Source organism: Peromyscus maniculatus, chromosome 14 (assembly GCF_049852395.1).
Source record: "Peromyscus maniculatus bairdii isolate BWxNUB_F1_BW_parent chromosome 14, HU_Pman_BW_mat_3.1, whole genome shotgun sequence".
NCBI classification, from domain to species: domain Eukaryota; kingdom Metazoa; phylum Chordata; class Mammalia; order Rodentia; family Cricetidae; genus Peromyscus; species Peromyscus maniculatus.
In genome coordinates, this window is record NC_134865.1 from 77253640 (window position 1) to 77277306 (window position 23667).

The 23667-nt window shown below is 52.0% G+C and overlaps 1 protein-coding gene across 1 annotated transcript in view; it reads left to right on the plus strand.

Annotated features, from left to right (window-relative positions):
- The first annotated feature begins 1777 nt into the window (after positions 1-1777).
- Positions 1778-23667, plus strand: part of Bdkrb2 (bradykinin receptor B2) — a 30849-nt gene continuing 8959 nt past the window's right edge. Inside the window, exon 1 of the mRNA XM_006971710.4 lies at positions 1778-1902. The gene's annotated coding sequence lies outside the window, so the exon portion shown is untranslated. The remainder of the gene's footprint in view (positions 1903-23667) is intronic.

The following is a 23667-nucleotide window of genomic DNA, read 5'->3' on the forward strand; positions in this document are numbered from 1 at the left end:
CCTGTAGGGGCACCTTCTGGGTGGCAGGTAGGTGGGGCTAGCTGAGTCTCACACTCCCTGGGGAATTATCTGAGTGCTCTCATGATACAGGACTCTGCATAGCTGTTGAGTATCTGGCCCCAAGGGGAAGGGGTGCTGCCCACCTGAGTGCGAACCCAGGAAGAGAAGTGGTTGGAAGGTAAACTGAGCCAGCCACTCCAAACCCTCCAGCATCCAGCCAGAACTACAGAATGGGGACAAGCTAGTGGGGCTTTGGGGGTTTTGTTCTTGGCTTTGAGTCTGGGTCTCACTATGTACAGCCAGCCAGACCTCTAACTCCAAACGCTACAGCCTCAGCCCTGTGGGTCACCAGCTCAGTTTTTCTGCCTGTTCTACGAAACTTGCGGAGGAGGCCAGACGGTGATGGTGCACACCTTTAATCCTAGCACTTAGGAGGCAGAGGCAGGTGGATCTCTGTGAGTCCAAGTCCAGCCTGGTCTACAAAGTTCTAGGACAGCCAAGGCTACACAAAGAAACCCTGTCTCAAAAACAAAAGACAAAGAACAACAAAACAAAGCTCGAGGATGGACCCTTCCCTTGCGACCCTTCAGGGATGTGGTGGGGGTTGTGGTCTTCCCTGCAGGAGTGGGTGGACACACAGCTTCTGCATCCAGCTTTAGCCAGCCCGCAGACTCGCCCACCTAGGTGGACCAGAGGCCCTGGGTCACTGGGAGCTCCCTGGGGTCAGACAGGCCAGAGGTGCAGATGAGGTCATGGGACACCCAGGTCAGGGCTAGATCCCAGGCTGATCCATAGCCGCCGTTCTTGGATTCAGCCCCCCGCCATCCCTATGGTGACATTTGACACCCTCAATATGTGAGCTTAATTGAGAGATATCCAGGGGGCTGGAGAGATGGCTCAGAGGTTAAGAGCACTGGCTGCTCTTCCAGAGGACCTGCAGCCACACGGTGGCTCACAACCATCTACAATGAGAGCTGGTGCCCTCTTCTAGCCTGCAGGCCGAACACTCACTGTATACACAATCAGGGGCAGGGAGCCGGCAGCTGGGGCTCTGTGTGGATTCCTGGAGCCTTGGGCTCACTCTGGACTAGTCTGTGACCTCCCCTGCACCCTCCGCTCCTCTGATCCCGAGAGTAAAGCACTGTAGGTCTTTAGCAGATTTTCAAAGGAAATGAATATGACCAGAGAGCTTAGAAGCGGAGGAAGAAACAGCTTCTAAGTTCCCCAAAGGAATTCAGCGTCTGGCAGGGGCCCACACAGCTCACCCAAGGACTTAGCCAACAGTTGTGTCCCTTCTCTGGGATGTTCGCTAGTTTCTGCCACAGCACCCTTGGGAGGTGTGCACAGAAAAACCAAAACACTTGCAGAACTCCCCCGGCCAACTGGCTGCCTTCTGCTTACACCCTCTATGTAATAGCCCACTGTTTGCACCTAAAACTCAGGAGCAAAACAACCACCTCGGGAGCCCCAGTCATGGCAAAGCAGTGTTATGTTAAACACGGGCATTCACGTGGTCCTCCAGGAGCCATTCTAGCAGCGGGGAAAACATTTGCCACTCCAGGCTCCCCCGGGGGCAGTCTGCACCAACGGAAGGCTACCTGTGGCCATCCCAATTTGGCCTCCTGCAGCTAGGAGTCCAAAAACCTCACGGCGGGCGGGCGGAGAACTGCTGCTGATCCCGGCAGCTGGGAGCTTGAGCTGGGCCAGAGGTGGAGGGAGGAGTGCCCAGGAGAGTGATGACATCACCGGCCAGCCCTTGAAAGATGAGCTGTTCCCCGTGCCACTCCAGCTCAGCTCCTCAGAAGACTGGGGAGGACTGTTGGGGACGGCTCGGCAGGCCGTCGCTGGTGGACCTGGACCGAGGGACTCACTAGAACGCAGACACAGCTTGCTCCAGAAAAGGTGAGTGTCCGCGGCAAGAGCTCGTCCCCGGAGAGCACAAATGTCTCAGCACAGAGAGGTCCTGGCCAGAAGCTGGGACCAGCCCCAGGCTCCCAGGGGTTCTGTGGTCCTGAGGAGTTGGAGGAAGGCTCCCTTCCTCCTCTAGGTCTGACAATTGGCTGGAGGAAGGGGTGTAGTTACTTATACAGGAGGATTTGCCCTGTTGGTTCCAGCTCATCACCCCTTTCCCCCACTGCCGCCGCAGCCGCCACCACAAGTGACCGGTGATTTGAGTTTTATAGGCTCCATGTGGACACAGTGGGCTAAAGCAGGAAGCAGTGAGTGCCAGGCAATGGCGGGACAGGTGCCGTGAGAGCCTGATTTTTCACTCACTGAGCCACTGATAAGCTCGGAGAGACTCTGCAATGTCTGAGTCCTGCTTTCTCTGTCTGTAAGGCGTGCTCGGCTGCTTCTTGGAGCCGAGGTTAGGACAGCAAAGAGACTTTGTCTCCACTGGCTGATGTGGCCGTCTGTGTGAGCTTTAATCCACTCCCGTCCTGGTCCTTCTTCAAGGTGCTGGCTATGAGTGAGCTTGGTGTGCTATCTTGGGTTCCAGTCTCAGCTCCTCTTTCATCCCATGGGTGACATTGTTGGTGAGAGTTTTGTGTCGCAGGGCCAGGGCCCCAAAGAAGACTCGGTGGCCCCTTTTAACGCAGAGACAGAAGTGTGGCGCTCCTGGGACATACCCCCATGTGTGGCCTGCAACTCAGATTGCTGGGTTGGTAGCTCCGTGGCCTGTGTGGGGTGGCAGCGGTGATGCTCACGGGTTAGGCAGGTTAGAATGTGCCTTCCTGAGTCACAAGCTGCCTGTGGCTCTCTCCAACAGTCCACAGGAAGCAGGAGCTCTGGCTGGGTGTGGGTGTGGTGCCTTGCCCACCACAACTCCACAACTCCTGGCCCTTCTGTGTCAGGGAAGGGATTGTAGGGGACCTGGTGCCCCTGCCCTGTGCCCCCAACAACAGTGAGGGTGATGGGAACACCCCACAGTTCTGAGACTCAGGGACGTAGAGTTTGCTGTTTTCCTCCACTTGGATGGGGGTAGGGACAAGCAGGGAAGGAGGGTTGGAGAGAATATTAAAAATGGAAAAGCACGTGCGTTTGCCTGGCAGGGCACCCTAGGAGCGTATGCCAGCTCTACCCTGGACTTCTACACTGCAGCTCGATGTATTAAAAAGGCCCCTGTCGTCACGCACTTCGAGGAGCCCAGCACCGATGGGGAAACTGAGTCTGGAGGAGGCAACAACCTCACCCGCGTCCTTTGCGCATTGCCCAGAGAATCCCATAACTATAGGACTCAGGCTCCGTCAGCTCTAAATAAGGGAAAGATGGAATGATTGACTGAGCCAGTGTGAGGACACTGCTCTGCAGGGAATTCGTCCGATGACAAGCAAAGGGGACCGAGCCCAGAATAACTGGACCACGTGACCTCTGTTACCATGTGACGGGATGGGCAAAAAATTTCAGGGTGTCTGAGGGTGACATTAGGGTTGCCCCTCTCTGCTGTGCGGCTGTGGTCAGGAAGGGACCACGTGGGACAAGGGAGAGTCCTGCAGATTGCCGGGGAGCCTGAGCTTCCAGAAGGACGATGGGAACTGCACCTCTATATCTATCTGCTCATGGGCTGTAGAGTTCACTTGAGAACCGTTGGATGGGCGGATGGGTGGATACACAGTGGTCACAGAGAAGGCCCCAAGAGCACACAGCTTGTTACTAAGTCAAAGAGCTGGTTTGGAAAGGTAACGCTATGAGCGTTATCTCCCTGTGACATTCTGGAGAAAGATAAAATACAGGAGGGACAGGGCAGGGGTTAGATGGGAACTCTGTGTTTTCCCCTTAAGTCTTCTGTGAAGCTACGTCTGTTCTTAGGTAAAGCTCACAGATCAGGTGAGTTTGTGTGTTCCTTTAAGAAGTTAAAGGGTGCCTTTAATCCCAACACTCAAGAGATAGAGGCAGGCGGATCTTTGTGAGTTCAAAGCCAACCTGGTCTATAGAGCAAGTTCCAGGACAGCCAGGGCTACACAAAGCAAAGCTCAAAAAGCAAAGGAAAAAAAAAAAAAGAAAGAAAAGAAAAGAAAAAAGCCAAAGGTCACAAGTTAAAGGATCAGAAACCACTGACACCTGAGTCCCCGAGTGACCACTTCTAACATGTGCTCCTTGATTCATGAACCCCCAACCTGTAAGCAATGGTCTTTTAGTGCGCGTGTTGCCTGGACCAGAGAGCTGCCCGTTGCCCATGACCTGGCCCGTCTCAGGAGGGCTGGAAGGCTAGCAATCCCCTTCTGGAGTGGAGGTAACCAGCGTCCCCAGAGCACAGCTCCGTTTACTATTGTGAGGGTCTACAGTGGTCAGCTCTGCTTGGCCTCTGTAGGTGGGATGTCCACAGCCCTTCATCTGCCCTCTATGAAAGGGGCTGAATGGTGGGCTTTCCTGGTTTTCTGAGGAGTCTACACCCCAAACACACACCCAGGGCAAACTGAAGAATCCATCTGTCTCTGGTCCTGACACCATGGGGAGGTTTCTGAGACTCTGGAGGCCAGAGAACTGGGATCCCCTAACCCTCACATTGTCCGAGGCCAGAGTGAGGTGAAACAAACAAGACCTGGGGTCCAGTTCTCAATGGTGTCACTTGCTGAGGGAGAATTTCTCGCCTCTGCTTGCTTGCCTGTGATGGGGACAATCGTCCATTTCAGAGGAGCCCTGCAAAGCCCCTTAGAGTACAGACTAAATGGATGGCCTGAGTATGAGACCCCTCTCCCTCCTCTCCCCTCCCCACCCTCCCCTCCCCTCTCCTCCCCTCTCCTCTCCTCTCTCCTCTCCTCCCTTCTTCTGAAGCTAATCTAGAATTGAATCCCTCTTTCCCCCACCACGTGGTCTAGGGCCAGCAGTTTAGCTCTCTGAGCCTTGGCCCCTTCAGCTATAAATAGTAATTGAATCAGAAACTACCTAAAAATTCAAATTGGAAACCTCCCCTGAGAGTCCGGGGGTGTGAATGGACAGCCCTGCTCTCCCACAGCAGGGCCACTGGGAGGACAGCACAAAGAAGGTGAGGGAAAGACACAGGCAGGAATACCACCAAAGCACAGCCAGCGGGCAGTGGCTTCTGGAGCAACATACTGTGAATTGTAGAGTGCTATTGGAAGGCGAGGTTCTCCCCCCATCCCCCGCACACCAAAAATGTTAGCTTGAGAGATGCACGTCCATGGCTCTGATTTGATTGTTATACGTAGGCTGCATACGATCAGTCACTGCAATGTATTCCGTGAAGAAGCACTCATATCTCAATTTAAAAAAAATGAGGGTCAGGGATGTACCTCAGAGCACCTGACTGGTAGGGCTGAGGTCCTGGATTCCTTTTCTGGCACCTCAAAAAATGAGGTGGTGCAGTGCTTAGTTTTTTTTTTTTTTTTTTACAACTTGATACAAGCTGGAGATATCAGAAAAGAGGGAACCTCAATTAAGAAAATGCCCCCAAAAGACTGGCCTGTAGTCAAGCCTGTGGTGCATTTTGTTAATTAATAAATGGCTAGGAATGGCCAGCCCCCTGTGGTCTGTCTCCTCCCTGGGCAGGTGGTCCTGGGTTGTATAAGAAAGCAAACTGAGCAAGCCAGGAGGAGCAAGCCAGTGAGCAGCGCCCCTCCATGGTTCCAGCTCCAGTTCCTGCCTCCAGTTCCTGCCTCCAGTTCCTGTCTTGGAACCGTGTTCCTCCATGGACTGTGTGCCAGATTATGTAAGCCAAATAAACCCTTCCCTCCCCAGGCTGCTTTAGGTCATGACCTTTCTCACAGCAATAGAAAGCAAACTGAGAGGGATGGGTTGCTCAATTGGTGCATGCAGAAGTGAAGAGAGTGTAACTGGGAGTCTCCGTGTGTGTCCTTACACACGGACAGGGCATCTCCCCTGAAAGTCGGGAGGCATCTGAAAAGAGAAGGGATGGGATGCCAAGAAACAGGCTGCTGGCCCTCAGGGAGGGGATAACAGGGCTGGATCAGGCCCGGAGGGAGGTTGAGGGTAACCGCGCTTTCCTCTTCACTCTCTGAAGCGCTTACAGACATGCAGGTCCCTTTGCAGAAACTTAAATGAGAATTTAAATCTTAGAAGCAAAGCAAACAGGACTAGTTAGAAGAAGACAAGCTTCATGGTGCCTGACACCTGGAATCCCAGCTCTCAGAAAGCTGAGGCAGGAGGATTGCCCCAAGTATGGGGCCATCCTGCTGGAACTTGTGAGTTCTATACCAGAAACCTAGGCTTACTAATATCTCTCTAGGTATAAAAAGGTCTAAAAAGGTGGGTGGGAGACTCACACACCTTTGCCTGTACCCAGGAGCCAACACCGCAGAAGGACAATGGGGTCAGGGGGCGGGGCTTGAGGGTGGTAGGACAACCAGCCTTGGCTCTTCAGAGCCCTGCGGGACTGTGTAGGAAAATGTATTCACTGAGCACCTACTACCTCTGCGTGGCTCTGTGCTGAGCCCTGGGACTGGGGAGGAGGTTTTTGAAACCACTTCTACTAAAAGTAGACTCGGATACACGGGGATCCTTGAAACAGCCACTGCTCACACAGACTCAGATCCCAATGGGGGATTTGTTTTCCTGGGGGGGAAAGAAAAAAGAAACTTCTTGATTAAGTATTCCAGCCAAATAGGAAGTTCGTCACATTAAATGGTTTAAGAAAGAGGACAACTTTATAGAAAAGTTGATCAGAGGAGCCTTTCAATTAAAGCTCATAGGGCTCTGAAGTTGGTTGGAACTTGACTAGGATGCTTAATAAATGTTTGGAACGGATGCTCAGAAAAGATAAACAGTTTGTAACTGCTGGGGACTAAATCTCATGTTATTTCAACTCAAGCTAAAATTGGAAGTGGAGGGCTGGGCGGGCACGGATGAGAAGGGCTAGAGGTCTTCACCTTATTCTTTCCGTGTGTAGGTTGTGTGTGCACCCACATGTGCACACTTGTGTGGTATGCATGAGTGTGTTCAGACCCCTCACCATGCAAGCACTTGTGAAGGCCAGAAGTCAGACCTTGGGTGTCCTTCTCCATTACTCTCTATGTTTTGAGACAGAGTCTCTCCCTGAGCCTGGAGCTTGGAGCTTGCCAATTGGTAGACTGGCTGGCCAGCGAGCCCTGGGGATGCTCCTGTCTCCACCTCCCTAGCACATAGATTACAAGGACATACCCCGTGTGTGTGTGTGTGTGTGTGTGTGCGCGCACACACACATGTGAAGGTTAAAGGTCAATGCTTCCTCTGTTGTTCATCACGGTAGCTTTCGTGACAGGGTCTCTCACTGAATCTGGCCCATCCCCTCTGAGATTATAGATGTGTGTGTGCCTTTGTGCCTGGCTCTCATGGGTGGTGAGGATCCGAACTCAGGTCTTCATGGTTGTGTGACGAGCACTTTACCCACTAAAGCCATCTGCAGTCTTGATTTTCATCATATCTGGGAACGGTCCATTATTTCTCTGCCTTTGGTGTTAATCAACAGATACGGATTCTCACGTTTGTCAGTAATTTAAAGACAGCCTTTAGAAGAGCAGTAGAGATGGCGTCCGTGGCACGGCCCTTACGTTTGCAGAAATCAACCGTGTGGTCCAGACCTGTTGGAAAACCTCAGCAGGCAGAGATTAATATTGATAGAAGTCCCGTGTATAAAGCTCTGACAGGCCGTATCGTCCGCCTATACTATGGAAATGAACATCTGATATAAAATCTAAACGTCATGGACCACTTGAAAATTCTAGAAACTACTCCTAAAACTCATTCAAAGGGTTGCAGTGGAATTGCAGATATTTGAGAAATGATCAACTCTAAGACAGCACGACTTCCTAAACTTAGGGGGCACAGCCAAGGCCACATCGGAGGAGAAATCACACCTTCAGAAACGTTAGTCACTAAACCACAAGGGTTGCAAACAAATGAATTCGTTCCGATTCACTTTTAATGTATCTGTAGCCAGGTTGGGCTTTGGTAGCACAGGTTCATAGTCCCAGTCTTCAGGTGGCTGAAGCAGGAGGATTACAAGTTCAAGATCAACCAGCCTGAGCAATGTAGTAAGACACTGCTGTCTCAAAATAAAAATAAAAATCGATCAGGACTGTTGCTTTATAGGTGAGTACTTGCCTCACACACGCAGAGCCATGAGTTTAATCTCCAGCAGCAGAGAACAAAATTAGATAAGGAATAATAACCAGAAACATAGAGAGAGGAAAATAATGGCACAAAAATCAAGAAGGATTAACTGCAAAGAAGAAAAATACTGATATCATAAAGCTATTCAAGGAGAGCCTGAGAGCTGGCTCTTTCCTGGTTGCTGTATATTAAGTACATGTAAGGATTTCGCTACAGCATCCGCATACATACACATAGGTCACATGCTCACTCACATACTTCCGCTCCTTCTCTTATCCCCCTTTGAAGAGAGGGCTGGAGAAGGGAAACGTGGGTGTGATTGACTCTGTAGGAAACAGGTCAGTTGCTGGGTGGCTGCTCCGTTGGGTGGTGAGGAGTAGCCTGTAGGCAAAATTGGGGCCCACGGTGCCCCAGCTTTTACTGAGACTACACTGTGGAGGTAAGAGTTGCCCAGCTAGGGGTCTCTACCAGCTCCCCAGAAAGATCCCTACCCACCTGGCCCCCAGGAGGTCACTGTCTTGTGGCCAAAGGTCTGTGCCTTAGACAGACGGCTCCTTAACTCCAGAAAGGTGAGCTAATGGGGAAAAGATGCCTCCCTTGCTCCAGGGCTTCTATCCGCTTGTCACCTGTTTCTAGTTCAATTCTCTACTGGAGTTCCTATGCCCACAACCGAGGCTCACAGCTGTGCCAGTTATTTAGACATTGGTATTACAAATAATAAACTAATGTTTAGGAATTAGGACCAATAGGTCCTGCCCGACAATCTGGGGTTAAGCTCTACCAATGACTGTAGACACTGACTCTCTCTCATCTGTATGGTTCAGGATGAGGACCACTGTGGGATGGATAGAACAGGGTTATGTGTGGGCTTGCCTGCTCTGTGCCCAGGATTTGAGAAGTTGGTTTATTCCTTATCTTTTTTGTTTGTTTGTTTGTTTGTTTGGTTGGTTGGTTTTTCAAGACAGGCTTTCTTTGTGTAGCTTTGCATCTTTCCTGGATCTCGCTCTGTAGACCAGGCTGGCCTCGAACTCAAAAGATTGCCTGCCTCTGCCTCCCGAGTGCTGGGATTAAAGGTGTGCGCTACCACCGCCCAGCTATTCCTTATCTTTAAACCTCTTGTTAAGTCTGTTCTAGACTCCTCCAGATCAGAGGCCTCTGCCCGCAGAAGCCTGGGCCTCATGGGAGATTTTGTGTAGGCTTCAAGTTCAAGGCCCATACCTTGTGAAGCAGAGAGTATGCCTGAATAGAGGAAAGGGCGTGGTGTGGGCTGGAAACAGCCAGGTAGATCGCTCCATGGTGATGGAAGTGTGTGTAAGCCCTCTCCTGGCCCCAGAGGACCATAGCCACCCAAACCTGTCACTGCCACTCCGTCTGATAAAGCTGCTCTGTGGGTGATGTGCCCCCACACGAGAGCTGACAGAATAGTAAAGGCCACACAGTAGCTAAAGCAGCACTGGAACCTGACCTGGTTCTTCTTGTGTCACCGGGCCTCCCCAGACAGGCAAAGGGACGGATGGACAAGCTGGTAAGGGGTCTTGGGAGGCGAGGAGTGCAGCCTGGTGAGGATGGCAGAACCCTGAGCCCCAGGCTAGGCACTTCTCCCCAGTGGGAGGGGTCCCAGAGCCACCTAGACCTGGAGCACCTTGCCTGTTCTCTCCCTCTGGGCCCTAGACCTTCCCAGCGTTCAGTGCAAAGATAAGCACCAGTCAAGAGGCTTTCCTCGCAAGTGGCGATTCTCTCCCAGGGTCCCTTTGGGGCCTATGACTAAGAGAATGGAAGGGAAGACATCTGGGCCCCTGGCTGCCCAGAACCACCCTTGGATCGGGGGAAAAGAGCCGGCCATTGTAAAGCCCGAGTCAAGTAAGGAAGATAGTACTGATGAGTGACTGGGGTGAACATGCCAGGTCCCCGCTCACCCACCCACCCACCCCACCCCACCCCCCGACCCTGCAGGTGGAGATTCGGGCTCAGAAAGCTGGTCACAGCATAGGCAAGTGGCAGGGCTGGGATTTGAATGTCAATTAGCATGACTCCATCATGCCAGTCCGTACTCAGTCCATGCCCCTGGTGTACCAGAGTTTGGGTGGCTTAGGGAGATGGCGAGGGGAAGTCCCCTCAAACCTGGAGTATGGTGAGTTCCAGATCTCCCAATTCCCCAGCAGCTAAGAAAAAAATGGAACCTGACCCCCCTCATAGGCTATGAGACTAGCTGAAAGGACAGCATCCCTACCACATTCTTGAATGCATTTTTTTGCATTGCAAAGAGAAAGAGGATAGATAAACATCGGATTGGAAGCTAGGAGTGGGGACTCACCGCTTGCTTTGGGCTTTCTTTATTCTTTGTAGAGGTTCCTAAGCTGCAAGAAGAACAAGACTGGCCAGGAGTGAATACATCAGGCTCCAACAGAGGAGAGTCTGTATCCAGGAGAGAAAAGGGCTGTGGTTCTGGACGCGTCTAGTTTCCAAGACTATTACAAAGTACCCGAGGCGGGTAACTGTATAAATAAAGGGAGTGTACCGCCAAGTGTGGTGGGACACTTCTGGAATCCCAGCACGAGGGAGGCTGAGGCAGGAAAGAGGAAGAGATGGTGACGGGGAAGGACAGGAGAGAAAAAGAAGAATTTTCTTTAACTCGTATCCGTGTTGCTAAGTTGGCCTTTGAAGCCCCTCCCCCTGTCTGTCACATCATGGTGAATGACAGAGGCAGAAGCGTATCCCTTTGGAAGGCACACCTCCAGTGATTTAAAAGCCTCCCTGCTAAGCCCCACCTCTTAAAAGGTCCCTCACCGCCTCCCAACACTGCCACCTTGGGGACCAAGTCTCCAACACAGGAACCTTGGGGGACAGACTCCAACTACATCCGTGCACAGCAGATGAGGAACGGTCCTCTGTGAAGGAAGCTAACAGGGAGGGCACACTCATGTGGGATGTGCTCAAAGGGCTCAGTCGTGAAAATGCCACTCAACATGACCCGGCCCATGAGAACACCGTGGAAGGACCCGTTTCCGCCCATCTCCTGGGGTTCCGTTGGGCTTTCATGGCAGAATCAGGGAAGTAGGGCTGGATTATGTGATCACGAGAGGGCTTTGTTCACATGGTAGGGAGCTTGATGGTCCCAGGGTCACGTCTGAGGTCCCTAACATGGCCAGTCCCAGGTTACCAGAAGCCCACTGATTCATCCGTGCAGAATGGTAGTTAAGCGACCAGAGACTCATGGGAGAAACAGTTTACATTTCTCCTTAAACAAAAACACGAGTGTGTATTAATTTGCCAGCTCCTACATAAGCAAAGCCTGGCAGGTTGTCTTCCGTATACAAGCTAACCATAATTCACTCTCTATTTTGTTTTTCAAAGGAGAAAATGCGTGGCTTGTTATTACAAGAGTACTAGGTGTGTGTGTGTGTGTGTGTGTGTGTGTGTGTGTGTGTGTGTGTGTGTGGTGATGGTGGTGGTGGGAGCAGGGGCAGTCGGGGTGCACTGGCCTGTGCTTGCCTGTGTGGGAGTCAGAAGTCAATGTCGGTGTCTTCCTTTATTGCTCCCCACTTCGTTTTCGAGACAGACTCTCTTACTGAATCTGTAACCCAACTTCCAGCTAGACGGAGCGGCCAGCAGGCTCCCGGGAGCCGCCGCCTTCCTCTGCCCTTCCCCAGCATTGAGGTTACAGGCATACGGTGCTGTGCGCGGCTTTCTTGTGGCTGCTGAGGATCTGAGGCCGCTCCCCAGCCCCACAGATGCTCTTCATTTTAAAAGCCAACTCAGACACCTCTACAAAGAATAAAGAAAGCCCCAAAGCAAACGGTGGTCACGTGGCTAACACGTCCGTGCGGTCCTCGGCAGCACACCCTCCAGAACGCATCATCTGCGCCGCGGATACAATTTAGTGCCCAGAGCTTTAGAGCGTTGACAAGATCTCAGAGGTGGCATCTCACTTTGGCAAGTCCTGGGAAGCACGCTTTGGCAGCCATTGCCCGGGTGTAGAATAGGCAGGCTTAGGCTGTCCCCTAAGGCCCTCTTAAATGAGGGTGAGCATGTCCCTGCATGAAGCACTTCCTGGGCTTTGATTCTTCACAGAAACAGCACCCAAAGAGAAAAGGGCCTTTTGTTGTTGGTGGTGTTTTAAAGGCTTGCAATTTGTTCACTAAATTGTGCCAAAATCTAATTTTCTGGAGGCAAAGTCAGAAGCCGTTATTCTACCCTCTCCTCCTGCCTCACCCCTGTTCAGAAAAGACATCGAAGATGTCACCTACTGCTGCCCCCCTTGGCCTGTGACATGCCACATGAAGACCAGGCTATTTTTTACATCGTCTTGTTTCTGAAGGCCCCTGCAGGGACGGGCCATCAAGAGTGGATCCTTGCAGATGGGCAGCTGGTGCCTCAGTAGGCACAGACTCCCATTAATAGCAATCCTGAAGACTGGTTGAGGCCCTCCTAACAGCCTGGCCCATTCACCCATAGGGCTCAGAGCACTTCCAGACCCAGCGTTAAGTGGAGAAATGGAACTGTGACCCAGCTTCCCCAGGGCAGGCTTTGGAGAAGGGATGGGTCCCAGCAGGCCCAACTGGCAACGAGCTGGGCAGGGACTCTGGGAGGATTTATTTCTGGCTCCAGAATGTGAAGTACCGGAGAAGCCAGCAAGCCAACGCATGTCAGAGGCTCTGCTCAATCCCAGCTCAGACGTGGGATTTTTCCAGCCCTGTTGTGGCCCTGTGTTGGACTCATGCAAGGTCAGGTCCTGGCTGGGGCCTCCCAGCCCTGGGGCAGGTCACAGGTCCCCTCCAAGCCCCCTCCAGCTAGCTGGACTACAAACAAGGCTCGCCTGCTGTGGGCTGGGGGTGGGGCGTCTATGTAACAGATGGTGACAAGAAGGCGGCCTGATGGGGAGGTGGCTCAGATGGTACAGTGCTTGCTGCTTATGCATGAGGACATGAGTTCGATCCCCAGGACCTACTTTAATAAAATCCAGGTGTCAGCTAGAGAGGGGCTTATCAGTTAAAAGTCCTGGCTTCTCTTCCACAGGACATGGGTTCAGTTCCCAGCACCCCATGGAGGCTAACAACAGCCTGGAACTCCAGTTGCAGGGGATTTGCTGCCCTCTTCTGGCCTCTACAAGCACTGCATGCACATGGTGGTACACAGTTACCCATGGAAGCCGAACACCCATACAATTAAATAAATAAATCTAAAAAGAAAGGTCCAGGTGTGGTGGGGGCACACTTGTAATCCAGCGCTGGAGAAGCAGGGGCAGGTGGATCCCTGGGTCTAGCTGGTTAGCCAGCCTAGCCTAAGATTAGAGATCCGTGGGAGACTGTCCCAGAAAAGAAGGTAGATACTATCTAAGGAAAACAGCAGAAGTTGTCCTCCTGTCTATACATATGAGAGAGAGAGACAGACGGACAGATACAGACAGATACAGACAGAGAGGGCGCACTTGAGGAGTCTGTAAGGACAGAATTATAGTTATGAAGTAGCAAGGAAAATAATTTTATGGTTGGGGGTCACCACGATATGAGGAAGTGTGTTAAAGGGTCCCAGCATTAGGAGGGTTGAGAACCACTGACTTGTGGTAATGAGAGAGCTCCAGACAAAACGTTCCCGGGGCTTTGGTTGTGACCTACTCTTGCGTTGAAGTAGGTGCATGCTGCCACGTGTCACTCAAGGTTGATGGGCATGTGGTGGAACCAAGAAACAGCTGTTTCTAGAAAGGATTCTGTAAAGCCCGGCGCCCGCTTAACAGTGAAGACAACCCTTGGTGGTGGTTGTATGAGTCAGGGTTCTTTTTTTGATTTGTTTTGTTTTTCGAGACAGGGTTTCTCTGTGTAGCTTTGCGCCTTTCCTGGAACTCACTTGGTAGCCCAGGCTGGCCTCGAACTCACAGAGATCTGCCTGCCTCTGCCTCTGCCTCCCGAGTGCTGGGATTAAAGGCGTGCACCACCACTGCCTGGCGAATCAGGGTTCTCTAGAGTAACAGAACTTATAGAATGAATAATATGTAAAGGGGATTTATCAGAGTGACTTACAGGCTGTAGTCCAGTGAATCCAACGATGGCTGCCTGTGAACAGAAAATCCAAGAACCCAGCAGTTTCTCAGTCCACTAGGCTGGATGTCTCAGCTGGCCTTCAGTAGACACTGGAATCCTGAAGAAGTAGGCTCTAATGCCAGTGAAGGAATGGATGTCTATCAAGGTGAGGGCAAGCAGGCAAAGGGCAAAAGCTTCCTTCTTCCAGCCAGGTGGTAGTGATACATGCCTTTAATCCCAGCACTCAGGAGGCAGAGCCAGGTGGATCTCTGTGAGTTCGAGGCCAGCCTGGTCTACAGAGCAAGCTCCAGGACAGGCACCAAAACTACACAGGGAAACCCTGTCTCGAAAAAAAACAAAACAACAACAAAAAAATCCCTTCCTTCTTTAATATCCTTATACAGGCTTCCAGCTGAAAGTGTGGCCCAGATTAAAGATATGTCTTCCCTCCCCAAGACCCAGATTAAGGTGTGTGTCTTCCTACTTCAAGTTAAGCAGAAATACCTCACTGGTGTGCCCTCCATTTTGGACTGTAGTCCATTCCAGATGTACTCAAATTGACAACCAAGAAAAACCATCATAGCCGGGCGGTGGTGGCCCACACCTTTGATCCCAGCCCTTGGGAGGCAAAGGCAGGTGGATCTCAGTGAGTTCAAGGCCAGCCTGGTCTACAAGGTGAGTTCCAGGACAGCCAGGGCTGTGACACAGAGAAACACCCTGTCTCAGAAAGTAAATAATAAATCAATAAAAGAACAGCCATCATAGTGATAGTAAAGAAGACACAGAAGAACAGAATCTGAGGGACTGCTTTGAAAAATATGGCAAGATTGGAACCATAGAAGTTATAGAGGACAGGCAGAGTGGGAAAAGGAGGATTTGCTTTTGTACCTGTTGGTGATAAAGACACAGTTGATAAAATTGTTGTTCAGAAGTACCACACTGTCGATGGGCATAATCGTGAAGTGAGAAGGACCCTTGCTTTTCTTTCTTTCTGTTTTTTGTTTGTTTTGTTGTTTCATTTTGTTTGTTTGTTTGTTTTGAGACAGAGTTTCTCTGTGTAGCCCTGGCTGTCTTGGAACTTGCTCTGTAGACCAGGCTTGGTCTTGAACTCAAAGATCTTCCTGTCTCTTCCTCCCGAGTGTTGGGATTAAAGGCGTGCACCGTCAGCTGGCGAGAAGGGCCTTTTCTAAACAAGAGGTGCAGCCTGTTGGATCACAGAGAGGCCAGGGAGGTGGATCTGGCAATTTTATGGGTTGTGGAGGCAACCTTGGAGGTGGTAGGGATCATTTGGGCCATGGTGGAAACTTCGGTGGGAAAGGAAGCCATGGTGGTGGAGGTGGCGGTAGCAGAGGTGGTTACGGAAGTGGTGATGGTGGATATAATGGATTTGGAGGTGACAGTGGAGACTGGGGTGGTGGTCTTGGTTACAGCAGTAGAGGAGGCTATGACGGCAGTGGACCAGGATGTGGAGACCACGGTGGTGGATATGGTGGTGAGGGAAGAGACTACAGTGGTTACAATGAAGGAAGAAGTGTGGGTGGAGGTAACTGTGATGGTGGTGGGAACTATAATGATCTTGGAAATTATAGTAGACCACAATAATGGAAGCTTGGGCGGTGCCTGTGGTGGTGGTGGCTATGGATCTGTGGTGATATGGTAGCGGAAGATTTTCAAAACCTTTTATCTACTGTAGCCTTCTCCTTTTCTTTTCATTCATCAGGTATATTGCCCTGCAAATTGTGGTACCAAAAATAAAAAAAATTAAGGAATTTTTAATTAAAAAAAATTTTTTTTAAGGTACATTTCCTTATCTTTGCAGACTGATTGTGAGACAGATCAGTAGCAGACCCAGACTGAGATGGTGACAAAGTAAATGATACCTGCTTGGGATTTGCATACTATAGGGGGCGGGGCTCCAGGCTGCTTAGAAGGGGACAGGCTGTGTAGAAGGGGACAGGCTGTGAGCTGGAAACCATTGAAGTCTAGGGACAGTGTCTTATCTGGTCTGTCTGTTATGTATCAGTTCAAAGTTTCCACAACCTGGGTTCCAGCATTTAAATCTCACTTCTTATCTGCTAGCTGTGCCTCAGTTTACCTATCTGTAAAACAGGGCTGATAGGAATCATGCCTACATGCAGAGGTTTATCTGTCACCACGCTCAGAAACATGGAAAGAAAATACATGGCCATGTGTGGCCCTCGGGGCACATTTTCACCTGTCTGGATGGCACCGTATTCAAAGACGCCAGTCCATTTCACCAAGAAGAGGAACCATTTGTCCCAGCTTGTCCAGACAGAATCAAGATGCTGCTCCTGGTTTCTCTAGAGTCCAGGACTGATGAGAAACAACTTCCAGGACTGGCCTTTTCCAGTCTTTCCTGCATCTCTCTGGGCTCCCTGCTCTGAGGCACTTAGAAGCCTGCCCCCCTCCCGTACCTTCCAGGAAGCGCTGACCAAGCCCAGAGCGCTGGAATTCTGAAGGGTGACTCCCTTCTTTGAAGGGCTTTTCTTCCATCAGACAGAGGTCATGTGACTAAGGGGATGCTCCATCATTGGCAGGACTTTGAGCAGGCCTGAATGGGTCCTCTGAGGTTGGGGAAAGCCGGGCAGGGAGGCAAGGAGACAATGCTTCTGTGCCATGTCCAGTGAAGGGAGCTGACTAAGATGGGCTCGGTCCACCTTTGGGTGTCAATGAAGGTGTGCTTCTGAAGAACTCAGTGAGCAGATCCCATGGCCTCAGCTTGCATGCTTCTTGGGACGGAGAGCTCACTGCTTCCTCTTTTTTTTTTTTTTTTTTTTTTTTTTTTTTTTTAGTGGGAGGGGAAGACATCTCCAGAGTCACCTGTTATCTGTATCTCCTGATGAGGAAAAGAAGGTCCATAGACACCAGCTTTTACCCAAAGACACACCTGGTCTCCAGGGCTCAACACCAGACCAAACTCCTTTTTTTTTTTTAGACAGACAAGGAGGGTTGACTCCTGGCAGAGAAATAGAGAAATCAGGGAAGGCTTCTCGGTGGAGGTGACCCTCAGATAAAACTTCTGAAAGGTGGCGCGAGGCTGCTGCTAGAGGTCTTAATTCTTTTAGTCCTGCTCACTGTGTCTTCATCACAGACTCTCACCTTGAGCATGGCAAACACAACAAGAACAGACCTTTGGATAGAGGAAGGCCAGCCCCATGTAGTTGGACACCAGTCCCATGAAGGGAAAGCGCCAAGGGCTAAGTCCCTTCATAGCCAAAGGCACATCCTGGGAAGCTCATGACCCTGGATGTTATAGTGCGCATACAGGAAGGGACAAGACTTGAGCTCCTCCTGCCTCAAACTCAATGGGATCTCCCCCTCCTGTTTGCCAGAACTGATTCGTGACATGGGATTGTTTTGTCTGTGGCTGGCTCGGGTTCCCCGCTCAGTCCACCTTCTTCCTTCTTGTTTGGCAAACCTGGCTGTGTGGCAAGCTGGTCACGGCACACACACTTGGCAGTGGTGGAAAAGCTGGGGCAGTGGCCACCCTGGCAGAAAGAAGCCTGTGACCTGCCATGCTCTCTCAAGGTCTCCAGACAACGGACGGACGGACGGACGCTATCGCAGACCCTCCCTCGGGGCAGCTGGGGAGGCTGCAGGGTCACAGCTATCCTGCAGGACCCACGTGCTCCTACCTTGTCCGCCACCCTGGGGAACTGCGTCGCAGGAGCATGTGTTCCAGTCTGGACGGGCACGTAGCCTTCCTCTCTAATGCAGTTTGTGGTTTTGTTCTCTGGAAAAGATTTATATCGCTTGTGACCAGTGATTATTTCACCGTTCAGGACAGGAAGCCTGGGGCCTTCAGGGGCGTGGGAAGGCTATGTTTGTACCCTTTACCTTCACAAAAGGCTTGTGCTCCCAACATCCCGTGCGTGCCCACAGTATGGGGGGAGGCGGGCACTAACTCCAGTTGTGACACTGGCCGCGCACCTCGTGGCCGTCCACCTCAGGATGCGGCAGCCGTGGGACAATAAAAAGAATGAGGGGCTGGGGTTGGGATTTCGAGGTCCGGGATTCAAGGTGAAGTTCAGCTAACTGGGTGTGTCCTGGGAGAATACTTTTCCCCTCTGGGCCTCAAGTTCTTCTCTGAAATGCCGCGTGAGAACCTTCCCGCCCAAATACTTCAGGACTTCATCAAGCTAGGGCCTTCAGTTACCAGGACACCTGAAGGAACATTCCCAGGGTGACTGGGGCGGCGGGGTGGGGGGTGGGGGTGGGGGGTGGGGACACCTCCACCCTGGCCCAGCCCCACAGCGCCTCTGGCTGCCCCAGTTTTAGACAGGCAGTCTTGGTTCCAGTTCCAAGCTGATGTGTCCAGGTTAGTGGGGGAAGTGAGGGGGCCTCGGTTTCCTCCTCTGCTAAAGAGAAGGAACAGGAAAGCCCGGGCATCTTCTCCCTTGGCACCAGCGCTCACACCTCTAACAGAACTGCTTGCCGAAGCCTGCTGTTAGCAGGAAGGAAATGCTGTGTGCCTGGAACAGTTAAAGTGTGTCTTGCCATTGTTAGCATCCCCCACAACCTCCCCAAGGGGATGACATTAGTATCCCGGCCCAGCAGCTACAGAAACTGAGGCTGCTGATCCAAGATTATCTACAGCTAGTGGGTGTTGGAGCCAGCCTTGGGTTGGCTGTGGGTCCCAGGGACGAAATCCCTAGGGCAGCTCTGGGTACTTACTTGGCCCTGTTCGGTCACATTCCTGAGCACACACGACAGTGACAGAGAAGTTCATAACACAACAGGACATTCTCCCAGAACACATCCAGTTAGTGCTCAGCCTTCACTGGAAGACATATGAGCACTAGCACACACACACACACACACACACACACACACACACACACACACACACAATGTACATATACACAAACAACAATGTATACATACACACACTATGTAGACATATACACACATATTATTTACACACACTACATACAAACACACACACTACACCTACAGACACTGTACACACATATAATGCACAGGCACACACACACAGTGGCCACTCTTCCTGGCTTAATTGTCAAACTCTGCTCAAGCCCCATTTTAAAAATAGGTAGCAAGACAGAGTCCAGGGTGGGAACATTGTCATGCAAGAACCCCATAATATGGAGTCATCGGAGCGGTTAGATAACACCAGGGACAGGTTGGAGGCGTCTGTTCTTTCCTGCACTGAAGGTCCCCCAGAGATCCCCATCAGAGCCTGAGTCTGAGCAGATAGAGGGCTAGCGAGGCCCTGGGCAGTCACACGTACAGCACTTCTCTGTGGAGAAGCTTCTCCATAGACAGTTAGGCTGTGAGCTCACATCTCTCAGCTCTTCCTTGGGATGCAGCCTACACCTGGAGACTGGGTGAGAGCCTCTCTAGGGCCAGAGAAAGAGTCAACGTGCAGACTTGCTCAGCCCTGGGTTTAAAGCCTGCCGCTGATTGGGTGTGAGCTTGAACTACTTGGAATGATGACTTCGATGTCTCTACATTTCCGTCTGGGGTAAGAGGGTCTCAGCCTCCAGGGGAGTGAGGATGTAGTGGAGGCTGTTGCCTTTTGCCTCCGTTCTGCCGAGATATCTGCTTGAGAACAAAGAAGTATGCGTCACCGGCCCACTGCCCGTCAACTGGGCAGTGCTGGCAGAGTACCTGCCACAGGTTAGGCACTTGGCAGAGGAAGCGAGAGGAACCAACCACAAGGCAACTAGAAGAAATGGCTAAGGCAGGAGCGAGAGACCAGGCTACCCAAACACTCTTATGCTGGAGTTTTGCCCGAGAAACGAAACCAATGGGAGATTCAAATCATAGGGTTTATTACAAGGAGTCGGCTGGTGGGCCTGGGGAGAGCGTGGGTACCCTGACACCTAGGGAACGGTCAACCCTAAGTCTTGGACCTGGACTGAAGCCGCCAAACCTAAGCAGTGTTTCTTCATCTTCTGTGAACCCGGGGTCTGCTCCAAATACCCTCCTTCCGGTGAGATCAAGTCCACGCAGATGATCCAAGGCACAGGCTTATCCAATCCTTCAGCACCTCAACATATCATTGTCATCTACATGTGCTGCAACACATCCATAGGTATCCTGAATGACACACGGGTAGACAGTTGGGGCATATGGATTTTAATCTCTACAAAGAGCCACCATCATAATACATAGGCCAGCACTGAGGGACAGGGAACAGCAGCCCAGTTAGGTTGTCCCACAGGAACGACCATGGCAAAGCATTTGAAGAAAGCCCCCTGGGAGGTAGGGGCGGCAACTGGACAGTAGGTGTGCCAGAAGCAGGCAGAGAGGTATGGCCAGCAGGCGGCGGGGCAGCAGAGTGTGAGCGCAGGAGTGTGAGCACAGGAGTGTGAGCATCAGGAGTGTGGGCATCAGGAGTGTGAGCACAGGAGTGTGGGCATCAGGAGTGTGGGCACAGGAGTGTGAGCACAGGAGTGTGAGCACAGGAGTGTGGGCATCAGGAGTGTGGGCACAGGAGTGTGGGCATCAGGAGTGTGGGCACAGGAGTGTGAGCACAGGAGTGTGAGCACAGGAGTGTGGGCACAGGAGTGTGGGCATCAGGAGTGTGGGCATCAGGAGTGTGGGCACAGGAGTGTGAGCACAGGAGTGTGAGCACAGGAGTGTGGGCACAGCAGTGTGGGCATCAGGAGTGTGAGCACAGGAATGTGGGCATCAGAAGTGTGAGCACAGGAGTGTGGGCATCAGGAGTGTGAGCACAGGAATGTGGGCATCAGAAGTGTGAGCACAGGAGTGTGAGCACAGGAGTGTGGGCATCAGGAGTGTGGGCACAGGAGTGTGGGCATCAGGAGTGTGAGCATCAGGAGTGTGAGCACAGGAGTGTGGGCATCAGGAGTGTGAGCACAGGAGTGTGAGCACAGGAGTGTGGACATCAGGAGTGTGAGCACAGGAGTGTGGGCATTAGGAGTGTGGGCAGCAGACAGAGGTGTGAAGCTTCGGGCAGAGCATAGGAAATGTCGGGAGCCGGGGCTGAATGAAGAGGCTGGAGCAGCACAGACCACATTCAACAAAAGGGGACCGGAGCAGAGGAACAGCTTAAAAGGCAGGACGTGTGTCTCGAGGTGTCTATGAGACCCGCCGCAGAACAGGGCAGCCCCTTGAGAGGGCTGACCGTGTGGACGGCATTTTTACTTCCAAGGGCAAGAGTGATGGGATTACACTGCAGATCCATCAAAATTGTGGGGAGATTCAGTGTGGGGAAAGGAAATAACATTCTAAACAGGATCAGCCAGCCACAGTGAGCAAGAAAAGACAAAGAATGGAATGGGCCCTCTGAGGTCCTAGGCAAGCACTCAGGCAAGTTCCCCTGGCCCCACTCCCCAGCCCCCGCCCTGCAGCAAGAGGCTCTGCTTCTCAGGACCCCCTCTGTCCTTTAGTGCTATTTCCAGAACGTTCCAAAACCAGAAGTGTCCAGATGCTGGGAGGGACCACACGCACACGTCCAGTGTTGGATCTGGTTTTCTGAGTTGACGCTTTAGGAGTTCTGAGACTGGAGAGCCCGCTGTCCACCCCCACCCACACCCTGTTATCTTCTTCCTTTAAGGGAAAGGGCTCCCTGGAAACCCACGCTCAGGGCAGCACTTTGCTGCTGGGGCTGATGCAGGTTATGAGGTTTCCCCCACCCCAGCCCCATCTGTGCCTTGGCCGGAGGTTTACCTAGTGATGGTCTATAAACAGCGTCCTGATGCAGTAACCATGCAAAGCAGGCACTAGAGGAAATTCATATCCTGGGAGGAGTCAGGGAAGGGACTCGGGAGACCTGGTCCTCCCTGGCTCTAGCCTGGGCGGTGTGAGGCGTTTTGTTTAATGGTTCACTGATGTTGTTCAAGAGGCCGAGACATGGCAAGCAGAGAGTGGGAAGATCAAAGAGGCAGGGGCCTCCCCTGGGAATAAACATATGGAGTGGGCACCCAGGTACACTTTGCACACAGACAGAGATGCACATGGGTACACATGCACACACACGTGTGTGTATGTACAGTTTTTGTTGAGATGATGAAGTTTAAGAGAGCCACGCCATAGAACACAGACAGAACAGTCTGGAAGGTTCCCAGGGAGCAGCAGGCTGGGCATCTTCTGCACCTGTGAAATCAGTGTCCAGCCATATATAAAATCAGGGTCAGAACCTGAGTTGTGAGCAGGAGAGCAGGCTGGGTGGAAGGGCCCCTCCCTGAACACACACACACACACACACACACACACACACACACACACACGCACGCACGCACGCACGCACACACGGCTAAAACAAGGCGCCCCCTGGTGGTAATCAGGAAGGCAAATTACTGGCCAAAAGCAGGCTCTTGATTGGCACTGACTCATGTCCCCCCACAACGCCCCCATTCCCCCGTCCACCCATCCCCCCTCCCCCCCCCCCCCGTCAAAGTGCCTTGGAGGGAGGGGCTATGATGCTAACTACCATGATACAGCTAAGAAAAATACCAGCCCCATGGACGATGTTTGTCTGTTGATCAGGATTCTCCAGAGAGAACAGATAGAGCAAATGCATATTAAAAGGATGTTTATTAGATTGCTTACATTATATGGTCTGGATAGTCCAACAACGACTGCCTTCATTTTGGAGAGGCTGAGAACCCAGCTCTGCTCAGTCTACAAGACCGGTTCCCCAACAGTCCCAATCTGGTGCTAGAGGCCTGGAGGATTCCCAGGGAGCCTCTGGTTTTCAGTCTGTGTCTGAAACCCACAAAAGCTGGGCAGTGCCATCAGTGACAGCCCGCGGCCACCACAGAGCAGGCGAATTTGCCGAGAGTGAATGAAGCAAGCAGACACAAAGGAAGTTTTCCAGAAGAAGACGCCCACACTGAGTGTGCAAGTGAGTTGGAATGTTGGAAGCCCCCCACCTCCAGCATCTGTAGGAGTTAGCGGAAGCATCCTATCTCTGAGAACCAACATCTGGGAGCGGGCAGGGCCCCCCTCCTGCTTCCCTGCACATGCGCACACACTCACAGCACATCACTGTCATGAGCACCAAGTTCCCACCCTTATTCTTTTGTAAACATTCTCTTTGTAGCTGAGCTTTCTGTCCCAAACTGTGTTTGTCAGGACCCCAGGAGGAGCTTGAGGGTACATTCGAGATGAGTGACATATGAGAGGTTGACCCAGGCCAGGCGGTGGTGGCGCACACCTTTAATTCCAGCACTCAGGCAGCAGAGTCAGGTGGATCTCTGTGAGTTCGAGGCCAGTCTGGTCTACAGAGTGAGATCCAGGACAGGCACCAAAACTACACAGAAGAAACCCTGTCTCGAAAAACCAAAGAGAGGAAGGGGGGTTGACCCAAGGGTCCACATGCAGAGGTGTAGACAGCATGTAGGGTCATGTGAGGGATGGTACCTGGCTGCCTACACCCCCTGCTCTTCCCCTTCGGACAGTGGTGCTCTTGGTGGAAAGCTGGGGACTCTGGGCCCTAAGGGCCTCTAAGGTAGGGAGCTGGAGTGCCAATCTCCACTCCCTCCATCTCCTGATTGTACCCCTGGCCAGACCCATGGGGAAGCCAGGTGGCAGAGCCCAACGGGTGAACCCAGGGAGACTGCTAAGCCCA